Source organism: Balaenoptera physalus (genome assembly GCF_965194825.1).
Source record: "Balaenoptera physalus genome assembly, chromosome: 9".
In the NCBI taxonomy this organism is placed as follows: domain Eukaryota; kingdom Metazoa; phylum Chordata; class Mammalia; order Artiodactyla; family Balaenopteridae; genus Balaenoptera; species Balaenoptera physalus.
The window spans coordinates 12,411,558-12,435,377 of NC_138888.1; the positions used below are offsets into that span (position 1 = coordinate 12,411,558).

Consider the following 23,820-nt stretch of genomic DNA (forward strand, 5'->3'; position numbering starts at 1 on the left):
GATTTATTTTATATGTATGTATGCCTATACAATTTATTTTTGGTTTTGCAATGTTTTGAACTTCATCTAAGTAGAATAATGTACCTTTCAATTTTTCATTTATATAATGCTTGCGATGTTCATCCATGTTAATATCTGCATTTCCTAGTGTGTGTGTATGTATACACACATACTTTACTGTTTAAACTGAATTATATGTATGTATGTGTTGTGAGTGTACATATACATATACACATTTGTTGGAGATAAAATATAATCTTCAACTCAATAAAGCATTATCTTTAAATTTGCTCATTGATACATTATTTACTTTAATAACTTTACTGATTTCTTTTTTTTAATTTTAATTAATTAATTAATTTATTTTTGGCTGCGTTGGGTCTTTGTTGCTGCATGCGGCCTTTCTCTGGTTGTGGCGAGCGGGGCTACTCTTCGATGCAGTGTGTGGGCTTCTCATTGCAGTGGCTCATCTTTGTTTTGGAGCACGGACTCTAGGCACGTGGGCTTCAGTAGTTGTGGCTCCCAGGCTCTAGAGGGCAGGCTCAGTAGTTGTGGCGCACGGGCTTAGTTGCTCCATGGCATGTGGGATCTTCTCGGACCAGGACTCGAATCTGTGTCCCCTGCATTGGCAGGCGGATTCTTAACCACTGCGCCACCAGGGAAGTCCTGACACATTATTTATATTAGTGAAAACAACTCAAATTTCAATAGAATAATGAATAATTAAGTTATACGGCAGGAGATAATTTAAAGATAATACCGTACCGAATTGAGGATTATAGTCTATCTTCAACAAACTTGTATAGAGAATCCATTATGTTCTAGGAAGGCATGAGCACGGATGTAGATGTATATGTCTGTTCATGTGTCAAGTCCATAGTTTTTTATTACCATAGGTTTATATTGTTTTAATATCTGATAATATCAGTTTTCTTAATTGTCTTATTTTTCCAAATTTCTTGACAATTCCAATTCATCTAATGTCTTATTGGAATTTAGAAGCATAGTACATAGTACTAAAACCAACAAAATTATCTTCTGGGATTCTCATTAAATTTACATTTTGCTCTGGATTTGACTCTTATTTTTTCCCAAATGGTTACTGAATTTTTTCCAACTCATTTATTGAAAAGTTTATATTTTTCTCAAAGGTTTGTGATACAACCTTTCTTGTATGTTAAATTTCCACATGTTGTTCTACTCTATTGGTTTGTCTATTAATATTTCTCTATAACACTATTCTAATATTTTAGGCTTTTATGATATATTTTATTATATGGTATGGTTGGTTCCATCTTATTGCTCTTCTGTTTAAAAGATTTCCTATCTTATTTCTTGCTTCTTTTTCTATATGAAACTAAAATCCATTCGCCTATTCTCATACATAGCCTTAGATATTTTTACTGGAATCCTACTAAATTTACGAATAAATTAGAAAGAACTGACATCTTTTTGAAACTGAGTCTTCTGTGGAGAGATAGACAATAATCAAAATAAGCAAGCTAAATATATGATATATTTTTTGATGATAAGTGCTAAATAAAGCAGGGAAAGAGACAGGAAGGTGGGGCTGGAGGTTGCTATTTTAAATAGGAGAGACTCACCAATATTTTAGTATAGACTTTAATGAAGTGAGGGAGGCAGTTCATGTTCTAGACCTAGGGAATGGCAAGTTCAAAGGCCCTCAAGAATTGGCTTTGGCTAAGAGCACAAATAGCTCACCCATAGTAACGGGAGACCAGGCAGAGTGTCCCACCTAGATGCAGTTCAGTGGGTAGATGTGGTGGTAGGCTGGGGTAGACAGTCTCCTGTTTTCTTAGTGAAATAAGAAGTTGCACAGAGTGAGGATGTGGAAGGCAGTGTTAAGAGGAGAAGGGGACGGTGGTATTAATAGCAGGCAGCACTAAGGGCCTATTCAAGAATAGTGACTGTGAATTCACAGTGAGGACTGTCAACATGGCTGTGCACGGTTCTCTAGCCACAGTCAGCCACGTGGGTAAAGGCTCGGAGGAGGCAAGAGCTGGACTTACTCAGGGATGTGATTTAACCAAGCAGGAATCACAAGGCAAGAGAAGGGCGAGGAAACTGAGGATGAAGTGTTTGAGGTTAATAACAGTGATTGTGGAATTTCTGCTGGATAAGGGGAGAAGTGAGGGCAGGAGGGGACAAGGGACTCTGACCTTTCTTGGGTCTTTTAAACTAGCACATCAAAATTACTTTGTAAAATTTATTGTAAAACTAGCTTTTTAGAGATTATTCTTCAAACTATAAATTTGTGAAGTGATCACCTCATTATTTTAATTAATTAAAGAACGTAATTATTAGTATTCTTACGAACCTGAACATTTTTCTATCCCCAGAAGTTATCATATAACCAAGAATGTAACAATGGTTAAAGACTCTGTTATTAAACTTCAACATCAATCATAAAAGAAATTTCACCCTTGTAGCATTCAAATAATTATCCATAATCTATGGTATTAAATACAGGCATGGAATGAATAATTAAAATTCACAGAAAATGGGAACGTTTTGGATAACAGTTAAGTGTTCCATTGGATGCTTAAGCCTTTTCAATTTTTGATACACCAGAATAGCAAATCTGATTAATCACCATTTTATATTTTCTTTCTTCCCTTGCAAGGGATCTGAGAATTAAAATGGTAGGCTATAGGACAAATCCTAGGCCTTGCTGAAAACAAGGCCATGGTTTGTAAAGTACTGATTAACTGTCCAGAAATAGCTAAGTTGACTTTTTTCATTTCTAACTCAATAAAGCATCAAACCTATATTTCCTTCCCCTTCACTCATTTTTCGTAAAATCTCAGAGTTGGAAAGAATGCAAGCATACACCAGTGCTTAGCTCCTATGTGGATTTTTGACAAGGGGTCATACAGTTTCTGCTTTTGTGGTGCCAGTGATGGGGAAGTCCAATTTATTATCCAATTGACTTCAGCTCTGTTTGCTATAGAGTTCTATCTCAAACTGAGCCTAAATATGTTGCCATAGTACTTTCACCCACTTGTCTCGGGCCTGTACCCAAAGTCACACTATGTAGATTTGATTCCTCTCCCACAATATAATCTTTCAAAGAACATTTTTAAAAACTGTCATGTTTTTTACTCGACATAAACAGCTATACTTTTTTCCCACTTCTTTTAGTCATTCTTCATATGATCTTCTACCAGCCAAACCCTTGTCTTCAGATCAGCTCCAGAGTATTGTTTTACAATTCAAATACTACAAACAAGGACAGCCCAGCTCAGAGAGGATCTGACCTATGAAGGCCTCTATTATACTTTTATTTGGATAACTTAAAATTCCATTTGCTATTTTTAGTATCTATATCACATCGCATTTGTTGCTCTTAAGCTGTACTCCTGTGTGGTTGGTTTCGTGGGCCAAGTTCCAGCCATTACATTTGTCTATATTAAACTTTATTCTCCTAGATTAAGCCCATCATTTCAACCTACTACCTTTTTTAAAAAAATATATTTATTTATTTATTTATTTATTTTTGGATGTGTTGGGTCTTCGTTGCTGTGCACAAGCTTTATTTAGTTGTGGTGAGTGGGGGCTACTCTTCGTTGCGGTGCGCGGGCTTCTCATTGCAGTGGCTTCTCGTTGTGGAGCACGGGCTCTAGGTGCACAGACTTCAGTAGTTGTGGCACGTGGGCTCAGTAGCTGTGGCTTGCGGGCTCTAGAGCTCAGGCTCAGTAGTTGTAGCGCACGGGCTTAGTTGCTCCGCGGCATGTGGGATCTTCCCAGGCCAGGGCTCAAACCCATGTCCCTTGCATTGGCAGGCAGATTCTTAACCACTGCGCCACCAGGGAAGCCCCCTACTACCTTTTTGATTGTGATTCTATCAAATCTAGTAGCCTTCTAGTTTTACCTCATCTAAAGATTTAAGCAGTATACTCTCAACGTCATTATATCTATAGCTATAAAAAAAAGTCTGATTACTAAGGAGTCTGTTCTTCAGTTTTAAAGCACTTTCCCAGCTTGACATCAAACAGCACTGTTTCAGTCTTTTCTGATTACTTCATTGAGTACAAATCCACCCACGTTACGTCATCTTGTCTACAAAAGCATCGTGCAATGCTCGACATTCCCTCTAAATGCTGTAGTATTCGTTTCATAAATCATCTTTAAGTACAACTCCATATTGGGTATCATAGCTTTAAGCCTACAGTTAAAGACCACACTCTTATGATTTAAATACAGCATCATAAAAATGTTTTAGAGGTCTCTGGCTCAAGATAATGGACTGAACACATATATTTGTCTCGTGTTCCTTCTGAAACTCCACTAATATTATGCTCTGGAATTATAGAAACTTATGTAAACACTGGAAGAGGGAAGATAATGAGCGGATTTATCCGCAGATAAGAAATTTCAAACAAATCTGGAAGACAAAGTGGGACAGAAGTGTGTTAATGGGTGAGATGGAGCTCAAACTGCAGTTCAGTGAGATAGCAGCGTAGTTAGGAGACCAGCCAGAATCTGGAGATCAGAGAGTAGGAATGCAGAGTCGGGCTGAATATATGGAAGAGCTGTGCTAATCTAATCCCAACTTTCCTGTCTCACCCACCAGAGGCTGCATCACAGAGTAGAAAAAGTTCTGATTTCTAAGGCAATTAAACAGTTTGAAGGCCTATGTTTTCCAAGGCGAGTACTGGGTTTGATTCCCTAATGATGAAATACTGCATCTGCACTAAATGTCCCTCCAACATATAACAACTTCCCATCTAGGGAAAGAGGCTTATAAGGAGGCAGTAAAAGGAGAAACCCACACCAACTACATGAAATAATCCATCACATCTTTTATTCTTAAATATAAAAGAACTAACAAGTTTCAACAGATGTATCAGGGAAAGAAAACAATGTGAAAGAGCTAGACCAAGATACACAAGAAAAAAATAATCCCAGAAGAAACAGATAATTCAAGAAACAAAAAAGGGCTTGAAATAAAATAATTAGCCTCAAGAAAATATTTTATACATAAAATAAAATAAAATCCTTTGAAAAAGTAACAGTATAAAAAAGGGCTAAAATAATAATACAAATGTGACAATAAAAATATTTCAATAGAACTAGAAGATAAAGTTGAAAAATATCCCATATTACCTTTCAAGGTTTAATGTGCATAAGAATCAGCTGGGGATCTTATTAGTGAAGAGTCTAGTTCAGTAGTTTTGAGGTGAGGCCTGAAGTTCTATATTTCTAACAAGCTCCCAGGTGAAGCCAGCACTGCTGGGCCATGTACACGCTATGAGTAGAAAGCCCATAGTTATAGAAGTTAAAAACAAGAGAGTTCAAAATTATAAAACAAGAAAGAGGAGTGAAAGACAATCTAGGAGAGCCAACATATGCAACTAATTAGAGTCACAAGAAGAGAAAATGGATGAAATATGTCAAAGAAACCACAGAAGAAAACTTCTGGAACTGTAAAGTGATTCAAGTCTTCAGATTAAAGGGGCTCACTGAGTAGGGTTGAGTAGGATGAATTTTAAAAAGATCCACTTCTAGAGACATTCATATGCAATTTCAGAACACATGAAAATAAATAAATATAAATATCCTAAGAACTTCCAGAGAGTAAAAAGTTAGGACAACTACAAAGGAGTTTGGAAGAGACAGATATAAAACTTCTCTTAGATGGATTGGATGCTGGCAGGCAACGCCTTCGCAATTCTGAGTGTAAAAACTTGGGACGTGAATTTTTAGTTCCTGTTGCTCTTGATCACTTGAGTTAGAGCAAAACAGTAACGTAACCAAGATGTGATAGACACCAAAGTTTGGCTGGCCCGTTTCCATTCCCAACATCCTTCTCCCCTGCCTGCCTCTCCAACAGAGGCTGGTAAATCCCAGTGCTTGTTTATAAACTTTGTGCAACTAGAAGTGGCCATTAGACACCAGTCTGGTCAGTGAGATGTAGGCAAAAGTATGCTGAAGGTGTTTCTGGGGAATTTTGGTCCAAGTTTCACATGTGCCCCAAAAGAACTTTTGTTTGTTGGTTGGTTATACAGCTATTTATGTGAATTTATTAATCATGTTACTTAAAGAATCTATATTTTCAGTTACTTTTAGTATGCTTTATCATTAAATTTCTGAAAGGGTCTGTTAAAATCTCCAGCTACATTTATCAATTTATCAATCTCCCCCTGTAATTCTAACAGTTATTGCTAAAAATCTTTTAAGGCATTAGAAATTGTTTCTTGGGCCCTTTTGGCTCTCTGAGTAGCACCATGGCAGTCGGCAAGAACAAGCACCTTATGAAAGGCGACAAAAGGAAGCCAAGAAGAAAGTGGTTGACCCATATTCTAAGAAAGATTGGTATGATGTGAAAGCACCAGCTATGTTCAATGTAAGAAATATTGGGAAAACACTAGTCATGAGAACTCAAGGAACCAAAATCGCATCTGATGGCCTCAAGGTCATGTTTTTGAAGTGAGCCTTGCTGATCTGCAGAATGATGAAGGTGCATTTAGAAAATTCAAGCTAATTACTGAGGATGTTCAGGGGAAAAAACTGCCTGACTAATTTCCATGGCAAGTTTGAATGGGAAAACTCATGGATCTACATGGTGAAGGTAGTAGTTCTGGAAAAGCTACTGGGGATGAGACAGGTGCTAAAGTTGAACAGGCTGATGGATATGAGCCACCAGTCCAAGGATCTGTTTAAAATTCAGGCTTTTAATGGTGACAGATAAAAGATCTTACTTGTGATAAAAAAAAAAAAAAAAAGAAATTGTTTCTTGGAAATTCCCTTAGGAATTCCCAGAGGTTAGGACTCAGTGCTTTCACTGCTGGGGGCCAGGTTTGATCCTTGGTGGGGGAACTAAGATCCCGCAAGCCGTGGGGCACTGCCAAAAAGAAAAGAATTGTATATTGATTATATTGTTAGTCTTAATGCTCCATTTTCCTTTAGAGCTGAGCTTGCAGCCTGAGTTGTTTGCTATCACTTCCGGAACTGGGAGGTTGGCCTATACCATGAGAGTCTCTTTATGGCCTAAGAGAGAACATTTTATAAATATTCCAACGATACTTAAAATTTGCTGATGTAGGGTACTTGCTCTTTTAAATTCATCTATAATACTTTTTTCAGGTCTCTGACCATTGATCACTAATTTTTTTCAAAAGCAGTCGTTAATCAATACTTCTGTAATGGTCAATGTCAATAATGAGACAAAATCTTTTGAAACCTTTTTATTTTTGGCAAGCAGCTTTAGAGTAAGTTGTTCAATCTTCACCCGCCTCTTCCTCCTTTTCTTCTTGTTCTAATATAATCTTAAATTAATTCATATACATTTAATAATAAAATAATAAAAATAATAAAATAAAAAAGTACTTTTAATATCCGCTAATCTCATTTTGAGAGTAATCTTTAATATTTGTTTTGTTTTATAATAAACTTAAGATCTCTATTTTTGCATATTTTAACTTGTTTCAGTTCTCACCACTCATTATTGCACCCTGAGGTCTGCTTTGTCTGGGCACGAAGCAAAAAAGAACTTTAAATCTTACTAAAATACGAGGAAAGGTAGTGACTACAGGCTAAGATCAAAGGGATTTGGCATAGCTTTGTGTGTTTCATATGTATTCTGCTTTGACCCCAATTAACGAAGAACAAAATTAGGAGCTTCCTCTCACCAACCCTTGGGTATTTTTATACCCTTACCACTGAAGATGAGAGTTCACTGGCTACAGTGATAATTTGATTTGTGATCTCTGGCAAAGTGCTCCAAGTGATTTTAACTGTAGAGGCTATAATTTCTGATTCAACATAGCTGAAAATCTCGGGGGGAGGAAAGTTCTTGAATTCCAAATTAGGGTCCATGTCATGATTTTTATTGTCTTGGTGCTGAAAAACCATTGACGTGCCCCCTTTCCATTTAATTAAAAATTTAAAAATCCTAAACTGTAAAATAGATACTGGAAAACCCAGTACAATCCTGGCATTTCTCATGCAGACTTCAGTGTTTTAACAACATAAAGATTTCAAAAATGATTCTCATGTAATGGGATCCTGTTTTCAGAGCACCTTAAACACAAACATAGTGGGCTTATTGGGTTAATGAGCTCAGGTTACATTTCCTCCCAGAAACTCACTGGGCCAGCGTGGCAAAAATCAAATGCCTGTAGGGGCCAAGAGGTAAAACAAAATGACTAAAGCGTTGTACATAAACTCATAAAGAAGATTGGGTTTATGGCAATTACGAGAAAATACCCCTTCTAAGAGGGATGGGGCTTTCCAGCTCCAGGCAGCTGTGGCCAAGAATTGTTGCCAAATATTGCCAGATCTTCCCAAATACAAATTTTACAACAATACTTCCTGTATTGATTCTGGTGACTACTTAGAAACTTTTTAGTAGTTACACATTTTATTTATTTATAATATATATACTTTGTAGGCCAATAGAACACACCAACGAGCTAAATTCAGGGCAGTCTGTGGGCACCAGTTTGTGACCTCAGGTACATGACTTTAATACCTTCTGACACTGACCAGGGAAGAGAATTCAGATTAAATTTCCCATCATTTGGTGGGATGAGGTTTTCAGGAAGAGATTTAAGTTGATTGAAAGAAAATGGAGAAATTTACTAGTTCTGACAGGTTGGAATGTGCGATACTCACAGTAACTCATAACACAAATAATACTTTGGTATCTGATGGTGTCTCTTCTTACTAAGAGTTCAAAAGTTCTGCAGTGATAGATATGACATTTACCAAGCTGCATCCCAGAGACAAGGCCTCCAGTCAGAATGTGATTAACCAAACTTCTAAACTGAAATCTTTTTCAGTAATCATTATTATGTGTACTGATTTATTCCTCTCTGTTCTGATAGGTGCAATAACATTAAGCCGGTTTCCTTAACTGTTCTCTGTATTTCAAGATCCGGCTACCCATCAATAGGCCTTTAATTTTTTTTTTCTCAGAGTCTTTTAAGTATATTTTGGATGGAACAAAATTGTTTTTCATCTCACTTACAGAGTAGTTTTCTAACAACCACACAGAACATTTTAATTGCAAATGCAGCCACTCCAAATAGCTAGGCAAATTAGCATACATACAGAACTGAAAGCTGTTAGGATGGTCCTAAATTAAGTCGGGCTACAAGAAGAAATTTTAGTGAACAAAAAAGATTAAACATAGAGAACTCACTGAATTGGTGTTGTAGTTCTGGCCGTTGTGCTTACGGCTGTGCATTCTTCCCACTTAGCACAGGGCATTTCACATAATTTGGTTGTTCAATATATACTTGCTACATGAATGAATGAGTAGGCTAGGTCTCCTGGCTTTCACCATGCATTTATCCTAAATGCCTCTGTTGCATTAATATTGCTAAAAAGCTGACTGCATCATGTCATTCCTCAGCTCAAATACCCTTGCATTATCTACAAAGTAAAAATGTTCTTGGCCTGAATAAAATCCTTTTTTACTTTTAATGCTTGCTACTTCTAAAATGAGTTTTCTTGCACCAGCCAACCACATCATTTAGCACACTTCTTCTTAAAATACACACACACACACACAACCTTGTTCCACCTCTCAAAACTAATTAAATCCTCTCCATCCTGTTAGCTTTGGTTGGGTGCTTATCTTCTTAATGAAATACTCCTTGGGCACACCAGCTTACTTTGCTTTTGTTTTTATCTTAATAATAATCAACATCTGGCTCTTGTAAATTCAGATTCCCTGGCTCTTCCCCAGACCTAATCAATAAGTTCTCTAGAGGAGGAGTCTGGAAATTTCCTCCAGGAGATAATACTTTTGATAGGAAAGTATAGGAAACTAACATATCATGCTTTCTTTTGTCATAGAATGATTGATAGCCTTTTATTGTTACCTGTTTCCTCTGTCTTTCTCCTCAGTAAGACAATGCGCTCTTGACGTATAGGGATTATATTTATATTTATTCTGTTTGCTTCTCCATGCCTAACAGTATGCTGATAATGGATACTTTACCAATTCCTGCTACATGAATGGATCATCTAGTAAAAATTTTGCCTAGGCAAACCTTTTCAAAAAATGTGATTTGCAACATTGGTCCCTAATAGAAGTATTTGTGAAGAGCAAACACTTTCTAGCTTAAAATGTTCCTTTTTATTTGGTTAGGAAAGGAATAGAAAAATATATTACCCAGCTTCAATGTTAAAAATGAATAAGGGCATATGGGATTGTTTAGGAGTAAACTGTGGTGAAATGCTTACTCATCAGAGATTCTATATTTAAGCACTGATGTTGGAACAAATTCAAGAATAAAAAAATATCCTCCATGAATATTTAAGTAAGACAGAAATGTGAAATGAAAAGGTGAGGCCTTTGAAACTGGAGCCAAACATCTTAAATTCCATTATCACTTTTCTTTTTTTAAAAAAAGTTTAGTGGATGGGACATTGGTTTAATACTAAAGTGTCTTCTTCAATCTGAATTGTACCAGTATGTCATTATATTTTGAAATCTTTGCTATGGGGTGGCTCTTTGTGAATTTGTTACTCTTCAGAATCCACATGTGTAAGATGAGAATATAGAAGGTACCTTTGGTTTTTTAAGGTGTGAAAGGCGCAAATAACTCCTATTTTCCAACTTGAAATAGAATAAATGAAGTGTTCTGTTCAACTCTTCTATACGCCATCGATCTGATTGAAATGATACAGTAAATGGCTGTTTATAGAGTTTTATAGGAACACATCCATGACTGTCTGATAAAGGATGGGTGTATGAGAAGTTAGTTTTAGCTTCAACATATTTCTTAAGGGAAGGAGAAAACTCCATTTCTAGAGGAAAAAAAAATCTGACCAAAATGATTTTTTAGAAGAAGCTAAGAGATACTCTAACGAGATTTTAAAGAAGCTGAAACATGAGTTTGGCTCAGAAGGAAATGCCAGAGTTTCTGTGGTAGTTTCAAAGTATTTTTACACATTTGATAACAATCTTCTTTATAAATACTTTTGTGACAGTAGTGGTCTGTATCACACTACTTTGCATTTGCTATATGTGATGCCAAATAGAATTCTTCTCTTGTTACACTTCATGCTCCGGAAATACCAAACCACTTGTAGGTCTCCAAGTGTACCATGCTCGCTGAGCATTTCGTGTTTCTCTACTGCTGTTTGGAATGTCCTTCCCAGCTTACATGTAACAGACTTCTGCTCTTCTAAGTCTAGGTTGAAACATCACTGCTTCTACAATTATTTCCTTGTATCAAGATATACTTAAGAGCTCCTCCTCCATGGTCCCATGGTGCCTCTTGAGGTAAATGTATCTATTTATTTCTCCATGTCATCAAGAGACTATAAACAATTTCAGGTCCAGAATGTGAGGGTTTTTTCTTGTTTTTTGCTGGTCTTGCTTTTTTCAGGACCTAGAGCAGTTGTACTTGCTATACAGTAAGAAGTCATCAATAAATAGATTATGAATGATGGGAAATTAGACAACCAACAGTGATCAATAAATCCTCTAGTAATGGAGAGCCTCTATAATATTTTCCATATTAAAAAAAGAAACTTCCCAAATCATGTAAAACTGTTTTTTCCTAGGTGTGGCATCATTATAGGATTGAAAATCAGTGAGGCCAAATCTAAACGAGGTTGTTTGACAGTTTATCTGTCTTCTTTCCAACCTTGATTTTCTGAGCAGTTCCCCTCCTTAAGGCACTACTCTCCTTTCATTTTCTAATATTCTTCTCCACGTAAAATCAGAAAAAGTTTAGATGCTATTTGTTTGTGCTCATTTCATGATGGATCATAAGTTAGGAAGTTCCAATATATTACCTTAGTTATGTGTAAATAATGTAGTCTAGTTCACTAGTTTGGGGTACAAAGTTCCTTTTAATATTCCAATTAACTTTGAGATTTTTGGTTCAAATGGCTGAACTGAGCTCATGCTTTTTTTACTTTTCCTTCTCGCACCCCTATGAAAACTTATAATAATGAAAAATATAAAATCATCACAACAAAGGGAAGGAAAGATGGACAAGGATTTTAACTTGTTGGGTAAGATGGAAAATAGATGAAACAGTAACTAATATTGCAGCATAGGTGACCTATAACCTAGAAACAATGTACAGAGGGGTGCTGCTGAAAGAGAGCCAATCTGCCGTGCATCACCTTGCAGACACTCAAAATTTGCGGGTACCACGCACAGTGCATGATGCTAAAGGCAGAAAAAGCAATGTGAGGAATAATGTATGGCTTTTTTCCCCTGAAGACATTAAGTAAAGTGGACACAATCTGGAAGAGTTAAGATGAAGTGTCTGGGCAAAATCCGGGCTGCTTCGGCATTCTGGAATATGGGGGTTCCGCCCTGTCCATACTTTCTAAAGCAACACCTGCCTGTTGACAAACTCACCCATAGATTCAGAACTGCCCATAAGCGTTTCCAATTCTCCAGTCTTCAATAGGATGACCAGAGATCATGGAAATGAATGAGGAAGAACAAGACAGCAAGCAGGAAAATTGACCTGAGAGCAAACAGATGACTTAGGAAACATAAGAGAACATTTTGTTTTTCTCTAATGAATAGCTCCTTTAAGATTCTAGATTTGTAACACAAGGGAAGTTTACCTTGAAAAAGGCACAATCAGATAAGAAGAAGATTTTCTTAACAAAAATATTATGGAATACCTGGGGGTGGGGGGGTGGGGAAGCTGAAGAGAAATCTCAGGAATTTGAGTAAAAACACATGGAAAAAATAACGTAAGGATCAGAGACGATCATTGCAGTGGCTCCAACAAGAGGTGAGTTGTTTGTCATTGTGCAGGTTGTGCAGTCCACAAAATGAACGCAAAAGCCAGCACTTAAACTGAGCATTGTAAACTTTCAGAATATTGAGGCTAAAGAGAGTATTTTTATTTCTATTAGTCAGCCAATGTATTTTGTATCCCAAATATAAAAGTCTAAAGATACAAGTGAGGGTGTGAGGAAATGAGAACTATGATACACTGTTGATGGAAGTGTTAACTGGAACAGGTACTTTGAGGAGCATTTGGTCAATATCTAGTGAAGCTGAAGATGCACACATGTAATGGAGCAGGACCCTGTGGGACCTTCCTGGAACAGAGCCCCCCAGGCCCCTGCCATGTCCTCTGCCTGTCTCTTGTTTGTAGAAAAACTTTGGCCAAAGAATAAATTTAATCAGAGAAGTGAGAATGCAGAAGCAAAGAAAAGCAGTCAAACAGAACAAAATAATAATAGTTTAGTCATTTAAGTCAAGGACCTTAATTCCTCCTCGATGGCTATAAATAATATCCTGAACCATACCCTTTGAGCTGTTTTACAGATACTGAAACCCCCTCCAGGTGGAAGAAGTTAACTACATGATGACCAGACTGTAGCCATGACACAAGCTGTTCCATCTCACGCAATTCCAAGAACTGGCCTCAAGGAAATGGGAACAAACCAACCGTGGGACTGAAGATTAACTGTACTTAAAACAGTCAAAATGATGCTGATCAGACCATCACATGACCAATTTCTTTTTTTAAAAAATAAATTTATTTATTTATTTATTTGTTTATTTATTTTGGCTGCATTGAGTCCTTGTTGCTGTGCAGGGTCTTTCTCTCTAGTTGTGGCGAGAGGGGGCTACTCTTCGTTGCCATGCACGGGCTTCTCATTGCAGTGGCTTCTCTTGTTGCAGAGCACGGGCTCTAGGTGCGCAGGCTCAGTAGTTGTGACTCACAGGCTCTAGAGCACAGGCTCAGTAGTTGTGACGCACGGGCTTAGTTGCGTCCCACATCCCGCGGCATGTGGGATCTTCCCGGACCAGGGCTCGAACCCGTGCCCCTGCGTTGGCAGGCGGATTCTAACTACTGCGCCACCAGGGAAGCCCCCACGTGACAAATTTCAAGATGATTTTCAGAGCTAACTGTATTGTTCTGCATGTAGTACCCCCCCACCTCCCACCTGTGTACCCCTTTAAAAACTCTTGCTCCCGATTGGCAATGAGAAGTCAGTTCTTTGGGACATGAGTCAACCTCCTCCCCAGGATTGCTGGCTCCCTCAATAAAGCTATCTTTCCTTTTACCCAACATTTGTGCCTCAGTATTGGATTCTTGAGTGACGAGCAGCAGAACCTGAGTTAGGTAACACACGACTATGACTCAATACTTCCGCTTGAGGATATATTCCCTGGAGAAAATGCTACCTTTCCTTAAGGAAACAGAAACAAAAATGTTCTTTGCAACATTGTTTATAATAGAAAAACAGCTTGTGTAATAGTTAGAATTACTATGTATCAGCATAGATAACTCTCAAAAACATAATGTTGAGGAAAAAAGCAGTTTGCAAAGTGGTATTCTGATGTATATTTACAATCATATATTGTATTTAAAAATAAAAAAAATAGTTCTATACATTAAAAAACATTTTTTTAAATTATGTATTGTCTGTGTTGGGTCTTCATTGCTATGTGTGGGCTTTCTCTTGCGGCGAGTGGGGACTACTCTTCGGTACACGGGCTTCTCTTGTTGTGGAGCACGGGCTCTAGGCACGCAGGCTTCAGTAGTTGTGGCACACGGGCTTCAGTAGTTATGGCTCGTGGGCTCTAGAGCGCAGGCTCAGTAGTTGTGGCACACGGGCCTAGTTGCTCCGCGGCACGTGGGATCTTCCCAGACCAGGGCTTAAACCCATGTCCCCTGCATTGGCAGGCAGATTCTCAACCGCTGCGCCACCAGGGAAGTCCCCTATATATTTTTTAATACTGAAAGTAGATTAAAAAATTTCCAGAGATTAAAAAAGCATAAAAACAATCCAGGTCATCTAGAAAGAACATGAATCAGACTGGCATAGGCTTCTCATAGCAATACTGAATGTTATAAAATATGGGCTGATACATTAAAAATCCTGAAGCTAGGACTTCCTTGGTGGCGCAGTGGTTTAGAATCCGCCTGCCAACGCAGGGGACTTGGGTTCGATCCCTGGTCCTGAAAGATCCCACATGCTGTGGAGCAACTAAGCCCACGAGCCACAACTACTGAGCCCATGTGCCACAACTACTGAGCCCGCGTGCCTAGATCCCGTGCTCCGCAACAAGAGAAGCCACCAAAAATGAGAAGCCTGTGCACCGCAATGGAGAGTAGCCCCCTCTTGCCACAACTAGAGGAAGCCCGCACGCAGCAACGAAGACCCAACACAGCCAAAAATAAATAAATAAAATAAATTTATAAAAAAAAAAAAAAGAATATGCAGACTTACTGTTGCTATATCTATTTTCAGTGGAAACAGGAAATCTGGATTTTTATGTGATATTTTCCAAATTCTAAATATGATCAACAAATTCAAGTACAAAACACTGTGGAACCAGCGCCTTCTGAGCCAAAGTAAACATCTCTGAAGGTGGAATTTGGCCAGTATATAATCTTGGCGCTGACTTTAACTGGCCCTCCTCCTAAACATTGTAAACATTTCATCATTGTCAATTCAATTCTACAAAGGCCATCAGGGACGAAGCCGCCATTATACTGAAGCACAAAGAGAGGGCTGATTTGGCTAAAGTCACAGAGCTAGTTAGTGGAGAGCCTGGTCTAGAAAACAGGTGTTCTGTCTGCTGGGACACCGCTCTTCCCTACATATTCTATCATTTTCCAAAAGTCCAGTTGACTTTTGACAAATCGATCTACAGCGGCTCCCTAATTTTTTCCTTTTCCCTTAATCACTCAATTTGTATCAGCATCTCCTCTTTTTATGAGTTTAGGTGCTTCTGTGGTCCAATGGGCAGTGACATATGGTCCTGAGATGGAAACTCCTTGATTTTTCAACTTGATAAATCACAGAGATTTCATGAAACTTTCAGCCTCTTCAACAACTTCACTGTCATTGATAACCTGTGGGAAAAATACAGTGATTGCTCAAGAATTGGTTACTCAAAATGTTATTGTATGAATAAGCTATTAAAATGTGATTATTTAAAAAGAGAATTTCTTGACTGAAATCTAGTTAAAAAATAAAGTCACATAAACGAGTTAGATTTCCTTTCTGAAACATGAAATATCTTGTTTAAGTAAGACTTTAGCTCCTTCCATGAGAAGAAAATAAAGCTATTTAAGATGACACCTAGAAATTTATAGATTGCTGTAAATCTACAACTAGCATTTATTAAGTGTTCAACAGTATATAATTCTTTAAAACTATTATTCTTCTGTAAAAGGACTAGGTAAAATAGAATTCGGCTTCACTTAAAGGCAAAACATTAAATTATAGCCATTCAAATTATTTTCAGTGAGCCATGCTCCATGAATATATTTGGCCAACTTCTTTTGGAAGGTTGCTTTTGAAGTCTTATTTATAATATCAAGCCTATCAGGGTAATTTTTAGTCAATGTAAGCATATACTCTGGCCTCTATAGCCCTCATTTTGCCACAGCGGTAACTATTGAACTTTCTCCACCAGCTCATATCACTATCTTTAGGACCAATCCTGTATTTAAGTAGGATACATTAAAGCATATTCGGCAATCTGTCTAGAATTCAGTAGAACCTTCCTCACTAATGCTAATGATCCAGCTTTGACCCTATCTTCACTTCTAATATTTAGAAATTATCTTTTCTCTGAAAACTTTTTTTTTTCCCATAACACGCACAGTATGACATGCATAAAGGAAAGTGCACAAATCATAAGTGCTCAATTGATTATCTTGATGTGCACACACTTATTACCAACACCTGGTTAAGAAATAGAACATTATCAGGACCCCGGAAGTCCTCTCGGTGTTCCCTGCCAATCACTATCTGCTCCTCTCTGCCCAAAGTTTACACTAGTCTGTCTCCTAGGGCCTGCTGCTGAACTTTATGTACAGAAAGTTGTACAGTGTATATTCTCTCATGACTGGCTTCTTACACTTCACATTGTGTTTGTGATTTCCAACCAGGTTGTTACATATAAAAGTGGTTCATTCTTCTTCACTGTTGTGTAGAATTCCATTGTACAAATAAACTGTAATTTATTTACCTAATCTACCCCCAGATTTTGGCTCTTGTGAGTAACGCTGTTCCGGACATTCTTGTGCATTTCTTTTGGGGTACATGAGCATTCATTTCTGTTGGGTATATATGAATATATATATATGTTCAACTTTAGTAGATGATGCCAATGTTTTCCAGAATAGTTGTACCAGTTGATACTTAACTTACAGTGTAAGAGGTTTCTCATTAGTTCTTAGCTTCACCAAAAATCTGTCTTTTAAATTTTATTTCTTGGGGCAGCTCATGTTATCTCATTGCCATTATAATTTGCACTGCCCTGGTGACTAATGAATTTAGACCCCTTTTCAAAGGTTCATTGGTCATTAAATTATCCTCTTATATGGTATCTGTTCAAGACTCTTGTCCACTTCTCTATTAGGTTGTCTGTTTTCACTAATATGTAAGAGCTTATATATTATGCACACAAGTCTTTAGTCAATTATATCAATTGCAAATATCCTCTCCTACTCTGGTTTGCATTTTCATGACTTTAATGGTGTTTCATTGAAAAGCAGAAACTTAATAAAGTATAATTTTTCTATCACTTTTTTTTCAGTTGAAAGTGCTTTCTGTATCCTGTTTAAGAAAGATTTTCCTATCCCAAGGTAATGAATCTTTTCCTCTGCTATCTTCTAGTAACTTTAGTGTTTTATATTTCATAATTAGAGCAATAATCCACCTGGAATTAATTTTTGTGAAGGACATGAGGTATGGAAAAAGTATTATTGTTCTGCATAGTTGCCTAACTGACCTGGTACCATTTATTAAAAAGACTGAGGTTTCCCCACTGCTGCCTCTATGTGTGTGTGTGTGTGTGTGTGTGTGTGTAGGTGTGTGTGTTTAAAGACTACTATTGTAAGTAAACATGTTTTCTTTTGAGACATTCTGTGACTTGATTATTATAAGTAGTCACAAGTAGATGCAAATGCATTTAAAGTTTTGCTTGTAAATTACAACTGAGTCATATAAGAAAATCAGAGGAAAAAGGAGAGGCAGATAGGGTTAAGGAATTTAGAAACGGGAGAAGGCAGAAACACATCTATAAGGGATTCCAACAATGAGGAGGTGGGTCAGAGACCCCTAGATATGCTCTCAGATAATTAAAATGAGACTATATGGTCTACATGAAAGCCTAGGTCATGGCCGTAGGAAGGATCGGCTGCATTGGAATGCACCCAGATCTCAAGATTGACGAGGTGGGTGGCAGTGATTTGTTACAATTTAAACCTGAGACTGAGCGAAGAACCCATGGGTCACTAGAAGAGACTAGGTGAAGCCTTCCCACAAGCTGTAAGTTTCTGAAGTGAGGACAGCAGTGCCTAATGAAGATGCTTTAGGTTTGAACAAAATGATTCATTGCCGAGTAATTGTGTTGTGCGCTCTCTATTCCTTACTCTGAAATTCTTCTCCCTAATAACGTGCCATCAGAGATTCCCAGATTCCAGTAGCTAACACTTAAGAGAAAAACAGAAAGCCGCTAAAGTGTGAGAGTATCAAGAATTTCACTTGATACTTCTCACTTTCAAAAGGGGAAGTCTCGGTTTCTGCCTCTGGCTGGTGATCGTGTAGAGAGAATGAAGAAGTTTGGAAGAAGGCACACATCGGAGGGGACAGGGGGGTGGTACAGGGCTCAGGGTTAAGAGTGAAAGAGCTTGGACCTTTATTTCATTGCAGACAATAATGTGACAGCTCTACGTCAGTTTATTAGGAATGAGCTTTCACTCAGTTCATCGATAGTCGTCTGATTTACTCACAAAGATCACTTGGTCAGCATATACATGACCAGCTATTAATAGAGCTTTCAGGTGAGGGGAAAAAACCTTTCGGCCTTTGGTGTTCCTACTGAAATGTGTTTCTAGGCTTGTAATAAATGGTGTTTGTTTTGAGACACTCTGAAATTCCCTCAGTGTTAAGCCAAAGAAATTGCATTGTAAGCACGAAGTACTAAATATATTATCTCAGTCTGTTCAAGCTCTGAGTTACTAGTTGAAACATTTTGTTGTTGAGCTATTGGAATTAGGAACCACTTGAGAGCTTGTATCATGTACGTAACCCAGTCTCTGAAGTATCTAGTACAGTGCTCTGAGTATATGGGTACTTAATAAATGCTTTTTGATTGATTACAAGAAAATCTTTAGCAAAATTCTATAACACTCGCTAAAACTGAGCTCTATTGAATTGGGGATAGTCAGGTGAAAGAACACTCAAAAATAACAAAGGGCTTCAAAATGCTGTCTTCATTGCAGTTACAATAATCATTGCAAAGCAGATACACAAAAAGAAGAGGACACAGAAAGAAGAGGACCTACTGAAAGCTTCTAATTTCAACAATCCAAGCCCTTATATTTTCAGTTTGCACAATTCCCAGCACCTAGCCTTTTTGAAGTAGTATAAAAATTCCCCTATGATTCCCTCATAATTCTAACAGCCTCTAAATTCTTGAGGGAAATCTCTGGGCTGTTTTGTTTTCAACTCCTAAAATCCATGTCCTTTATCTTTCCTTAATCTTTGGGGGTTCAGCATTTTCCCGTCGAGCTAGTTAGTTTTATTAGCCATTGTGCTTCTTGGTGTAGTACATTCTGCTTGTTCAGAGCACGGCCAATTCTGTTGGAAGAACCAGGAAATGACTAGAAAATAGTTTTGGAGACTGGACAGTAGTCTAATATGCTGAAGCCCTCCAAATGAGGGTTTAACTTAACCTTACAATTGTTGACATTCTATCAGTATGAATTCTGGGTTCAGTATGAATTTTTGGTATGGAAAACATTTCACCTATCAATGTTTTTCCTGCACTCCTTATTCCCCAAACGTTAATATACTCTGGTAAGCCTTCCACTCCTTGGTACGTGGGTGGAATCTTGGGAAATAGTTACACCTAAAATCATCTCTAGGTCTTAGGAGGTGCTTTGAGGATACACTTTAATTTGATGTCCTTCCGGATCTTCTCACATCAGTTCAATTCAACAAACATTATTGAATTCTCCCATGTGTGCAACATTAACCCAAGTGATGGGGATACAAAGAAGAGAAGTTCCTGCTGTCAGTGGTAGCAATCGAATGCAATGATACCCAACCCTGGAGCATGCAGCTCACCTGGGGGGCCTGAAACATACCAATACCTGAGCAGCCACAACCAGAATCTTTTAAAATAGGTCTTGGGTGGAGTCTGGGCATCAGTATCTTTTTAAAAGCTCCCCAGGAGATTCTAATATACAATGAAGACCAACCAACATAATAGGTGAGCTAATACAAGTTAACATATATTGAGGACTGCTTTATGCCAGGCACTAGTCTTTTCTTATGTTTTATATCATTTTATCCCTCCAATAACCCAACAGGATAAATATATTGCAACTTCCATTTATGGATGAGCAAACGAGTCAGGGCAAAGTTTAACGACATATCCAAGGCCACAGAGTTAGTATGTGGGAGAACCAAACATCAATGCTGGAGTCTACTCTGGAGCCCATGTTTCTCACCACTACACACACTGCCTCATGTTACCTGCCTGGCAGTGATTTAATTTGATAAGCTCTTTCATGATGGCAGTTTGTAAAATGTACTGAGGGAAGAGAGGTCAGAGCTGCTGATTTTGACCATAGATAGAGGAGGTTGGAGAATATTTTACAGTGGAAGAACTATTTGAACTTAAACTTAATGATGAATAGAATTTATAGGTAGAGAGGAGAGTTCAAACAGAAGAGACATCCTCTGAAAAGGCACTCAGAAGATGGGCATGGAATATTCCAGAAACGTGTGCTGTATTTTGGGTGAGTTCTCCAGTCTCTTTAAACCCTTTACCTGTGAATGATCTATTCTCAGTATCCCAGCCTGCCTAAAAAGTACACTTTTCCTCAGTGCTTTTCCTCTCTCACTTTATATTTCAAGATATATAGATATATATTTTAATATACTTAACATTTTCAAAACTATAAAATGAGTAAAAGTACAAGTGGAAGCCTTTGTTGGTGTCTTGGTCAGGTCTTTCTCAGCACTGGGTTCTTCTAAGCAACAGTGTTGATAAAGTGGGGTAGGTTTTACCTCAAGTAAAATAGTCTTCATAAATGGAACCATTAGTTTTAACTACTTCAGCTGTCATAATAATAACAAAAAGGTGTTAATGATTATCTCCATACCCATCCTCACCAGATAGCCTTTTGCTCTTGGAATGTCATCTTTATGAAATAGGCAGTAAGTTGAATAGGATGAGATACACCAGACTCTGAGGGTTGTTGACAAGAGACCTCCAAGAATGTCTCATATAGGCTGCATCTGCATATGAAATGATAAATTGAGATAGCTTTCTAGATAAATCAAGTAAAGTCCAAGAGGTAAGGTGTGGGTAGGGCTGCTGTAGGTAGGCTGATGGCATAGGAACTAGAACTCTGAAGTAAGCAATTGGTACAGCAATACATTCCTTATAAGGTCATAGGGTTGATCCTTCCAGGCTGACACGGCCTCCTTTATACAGGGTATAAAAGACCAGGAACCTGTGTTCTGGGTTCCTCTGGCACAGCCAAGTCCTCACTTAACCTGCACTTCATTGACCACCTCTACTGACCACTAAACTTGGTGCTATGGACTGAATTGTGTCCCCTCCAAACTGATATATTGAAGCCCTAACCTCCAACGTGATGGTATTTGTAGATGGGGCCTTTGGGAGATAATTAGGTTTAGTTGAGGTCATAAGGTTGGGGCCCTCAGGATGGGATTAGTGCCCTAGTAAGAGGAGATACCAGAGAGTTTGCTTCCTCTCTCTCTCTCTCTCCTGTGTGAGAACACATCAAGAAGGTGGCTGTCTGCAAGCCAGGAAGATTCCTCACCAGGGAGCTAAATTGGCCAGCACCTTGATCTTGGACTTCCTAGATTCCAGAACTGTGAGAAATAAATTCCTGTTGTTTAAGCCCCCCAGTCTATGATATTTGGTTACGGCAGCCCAAGCTGACACTTGGGAGCACACTGATGAGGGGACAATGGAAACACTGGAAACACTCATTTGTATCCGTGATCTTAGGTGTAGTATGGTTTTTGGTGAAAGCCGTTGAGAAAACAACCTTGAACCCAGTCTGAGCTGTCATTCCTGTCAATTAACCCTCTTATCTTTCCCTCTGTTACCTTGTTATTTCAAGCAAGGTATTTTATTTTGCGTTCTCAGAAGATAAGTGAATTGTGTTTGAGTTTTGGGTAGACTATCTTGACAGCCAAGTAGTGTTATAAATATTTTAAGTTTTATGAAAAGAATAAATTTAGCATAACCTGCCTTGACAGAAGTGAGATGCTTATGTCTGTGAAGTGTAGTTGGTGAAAAAACATCAACCTCAGGATCTGTGGGATTCTAGTGACACCTGCTGGACTCATCAAATGGTAGCCATCGTTGGTTGGTTAACTCTGTCTCTTCCGTTGTGACAAAAGACAACCAGGCCTCACAGTTAGGAGAGTGACCTCTAGCGAAAGATCCTTGGAAATTTTCTTTCTAATTGAATTTATAAAGGCTCAGAATACCATTTAGACAATATATAATTAGGGAGAAGAAAGGTAAGAGTGCAAGTACTGAGCATATTCAAACTCATCAGTGATGTTCAATTCTTTGCCCTGTGAAGAGAAGTCTCCTAGATGTACCAGAATAAAATTTGATGATTATAGCCTGTTTTATTGATTTATCATTTTGTGTTGACATGTTGTTTTATACCAAAAGGCTATGTAATTTAGTCATTTAGAGCAAAGGCTCTGGAGTCAGAGCCAGGGTTAAAACACAGGATTTGTCACTTACTAAATTCTTGCCCTGAGCAGTTTATTTAACTTTCCTGTGCCTCAGTTTCCTTGGCTTAAAATGGGGACAATTGTACCTACATCATAGAGATAAGAACATTGCCTGACACGAAGTAAAACACTCAACAACTGTTAGCTATTTTTATTACAAGAAAATTAACGAAATCCCTGCAGTTTCTCTCATTCTGTGATAAAATTACTCTCTTAGCTATCTCTTTGTCGGGAGTAAGCTGAGGACAAAAGACGCATCCCGAGGATGGGGGAGAGATTCGACAAAAGGGAGGGTTCACATTTGTGCTTGTCGCTTCATATAATCTAGATGGAGAATCCACGGAGACCAAGATAGTCTAGCTGTGTGAAGGGGGGGTTGGTTGTGGCTGTCACAGAGGGTCCAGTTTTTGTGAGCGGACATGCAGTCACAAGGATGGCATTGCGTTAACCTATGGCGAGGGCGGCGGGTGTCGGAAGCTCGGTGATACAATGCCATGAAGTCTTTGGACATTGGAGAAGGCTGGTCAACTTGGTTCTAGGATTGGACGTAGATCCTCAGATATTGTCATCGTCTTCCCTGAGCAGCCGGCCAGAATTACATATGGAGTATGTACGAAGAACAAGACCTCGGGCAAAACAGTGCGGGAGTGGAGGGCATAGAGGCAGCAGCTAGACACAGAGCTTTAGGAACCCTGGCATGATGAGCATTTCTGCAAAGCTGGTGGAGGTGCTCTTGTTGCCTTGGGGTACCAAGTAGTCAGCTGCTTCTGTTCTCTGATGGTAACACATGTTCCAGCAAGGGAGCTCAAATCAGAGTTGGGATTCTGTGAAGGGATTTTTTGGTTACTTTTTATTTTAAATTTGTTATCAAAGTAATACAGATAAGCATTAAAAATCTAAAATAGTACATAGACTAATACAAACTATAGTTCTTCTAATGCTGTCCTTAAAGACAACCACTTTTAACTCTTTTAGCTTTTTTATTCCCTTAGTTACCTTCACAGGTCTAAATAATGTACTACAGTCACTGTAAATGTATCAAGGTAAGAAAATATTTACTGACTTTCTGCTCTGACACACGAGGTTTTGGTT

The 23,820-nt window shown here is 38.2% G+C and overlaps 1 pseudogene across 1 annotated transcript; it reads left to right on the forward strand.

Moving 5' to 3' along the window:
• Positions 1 to 253: 253 nt before the first annotated feature.
• LOC309667376 (small ribosomal subunit protein eS1 pseudogene) lies at positions 254 to 10,459 on the forward strand (annotated as a pseudogene). The gene has a single exon. The product of its transcript is annotated as a small ribosomal subunit protein eS1 pseudogene (transcript).
• Positions 10,460 to 23,820: the final 13,361 nt, after the last annotated feature.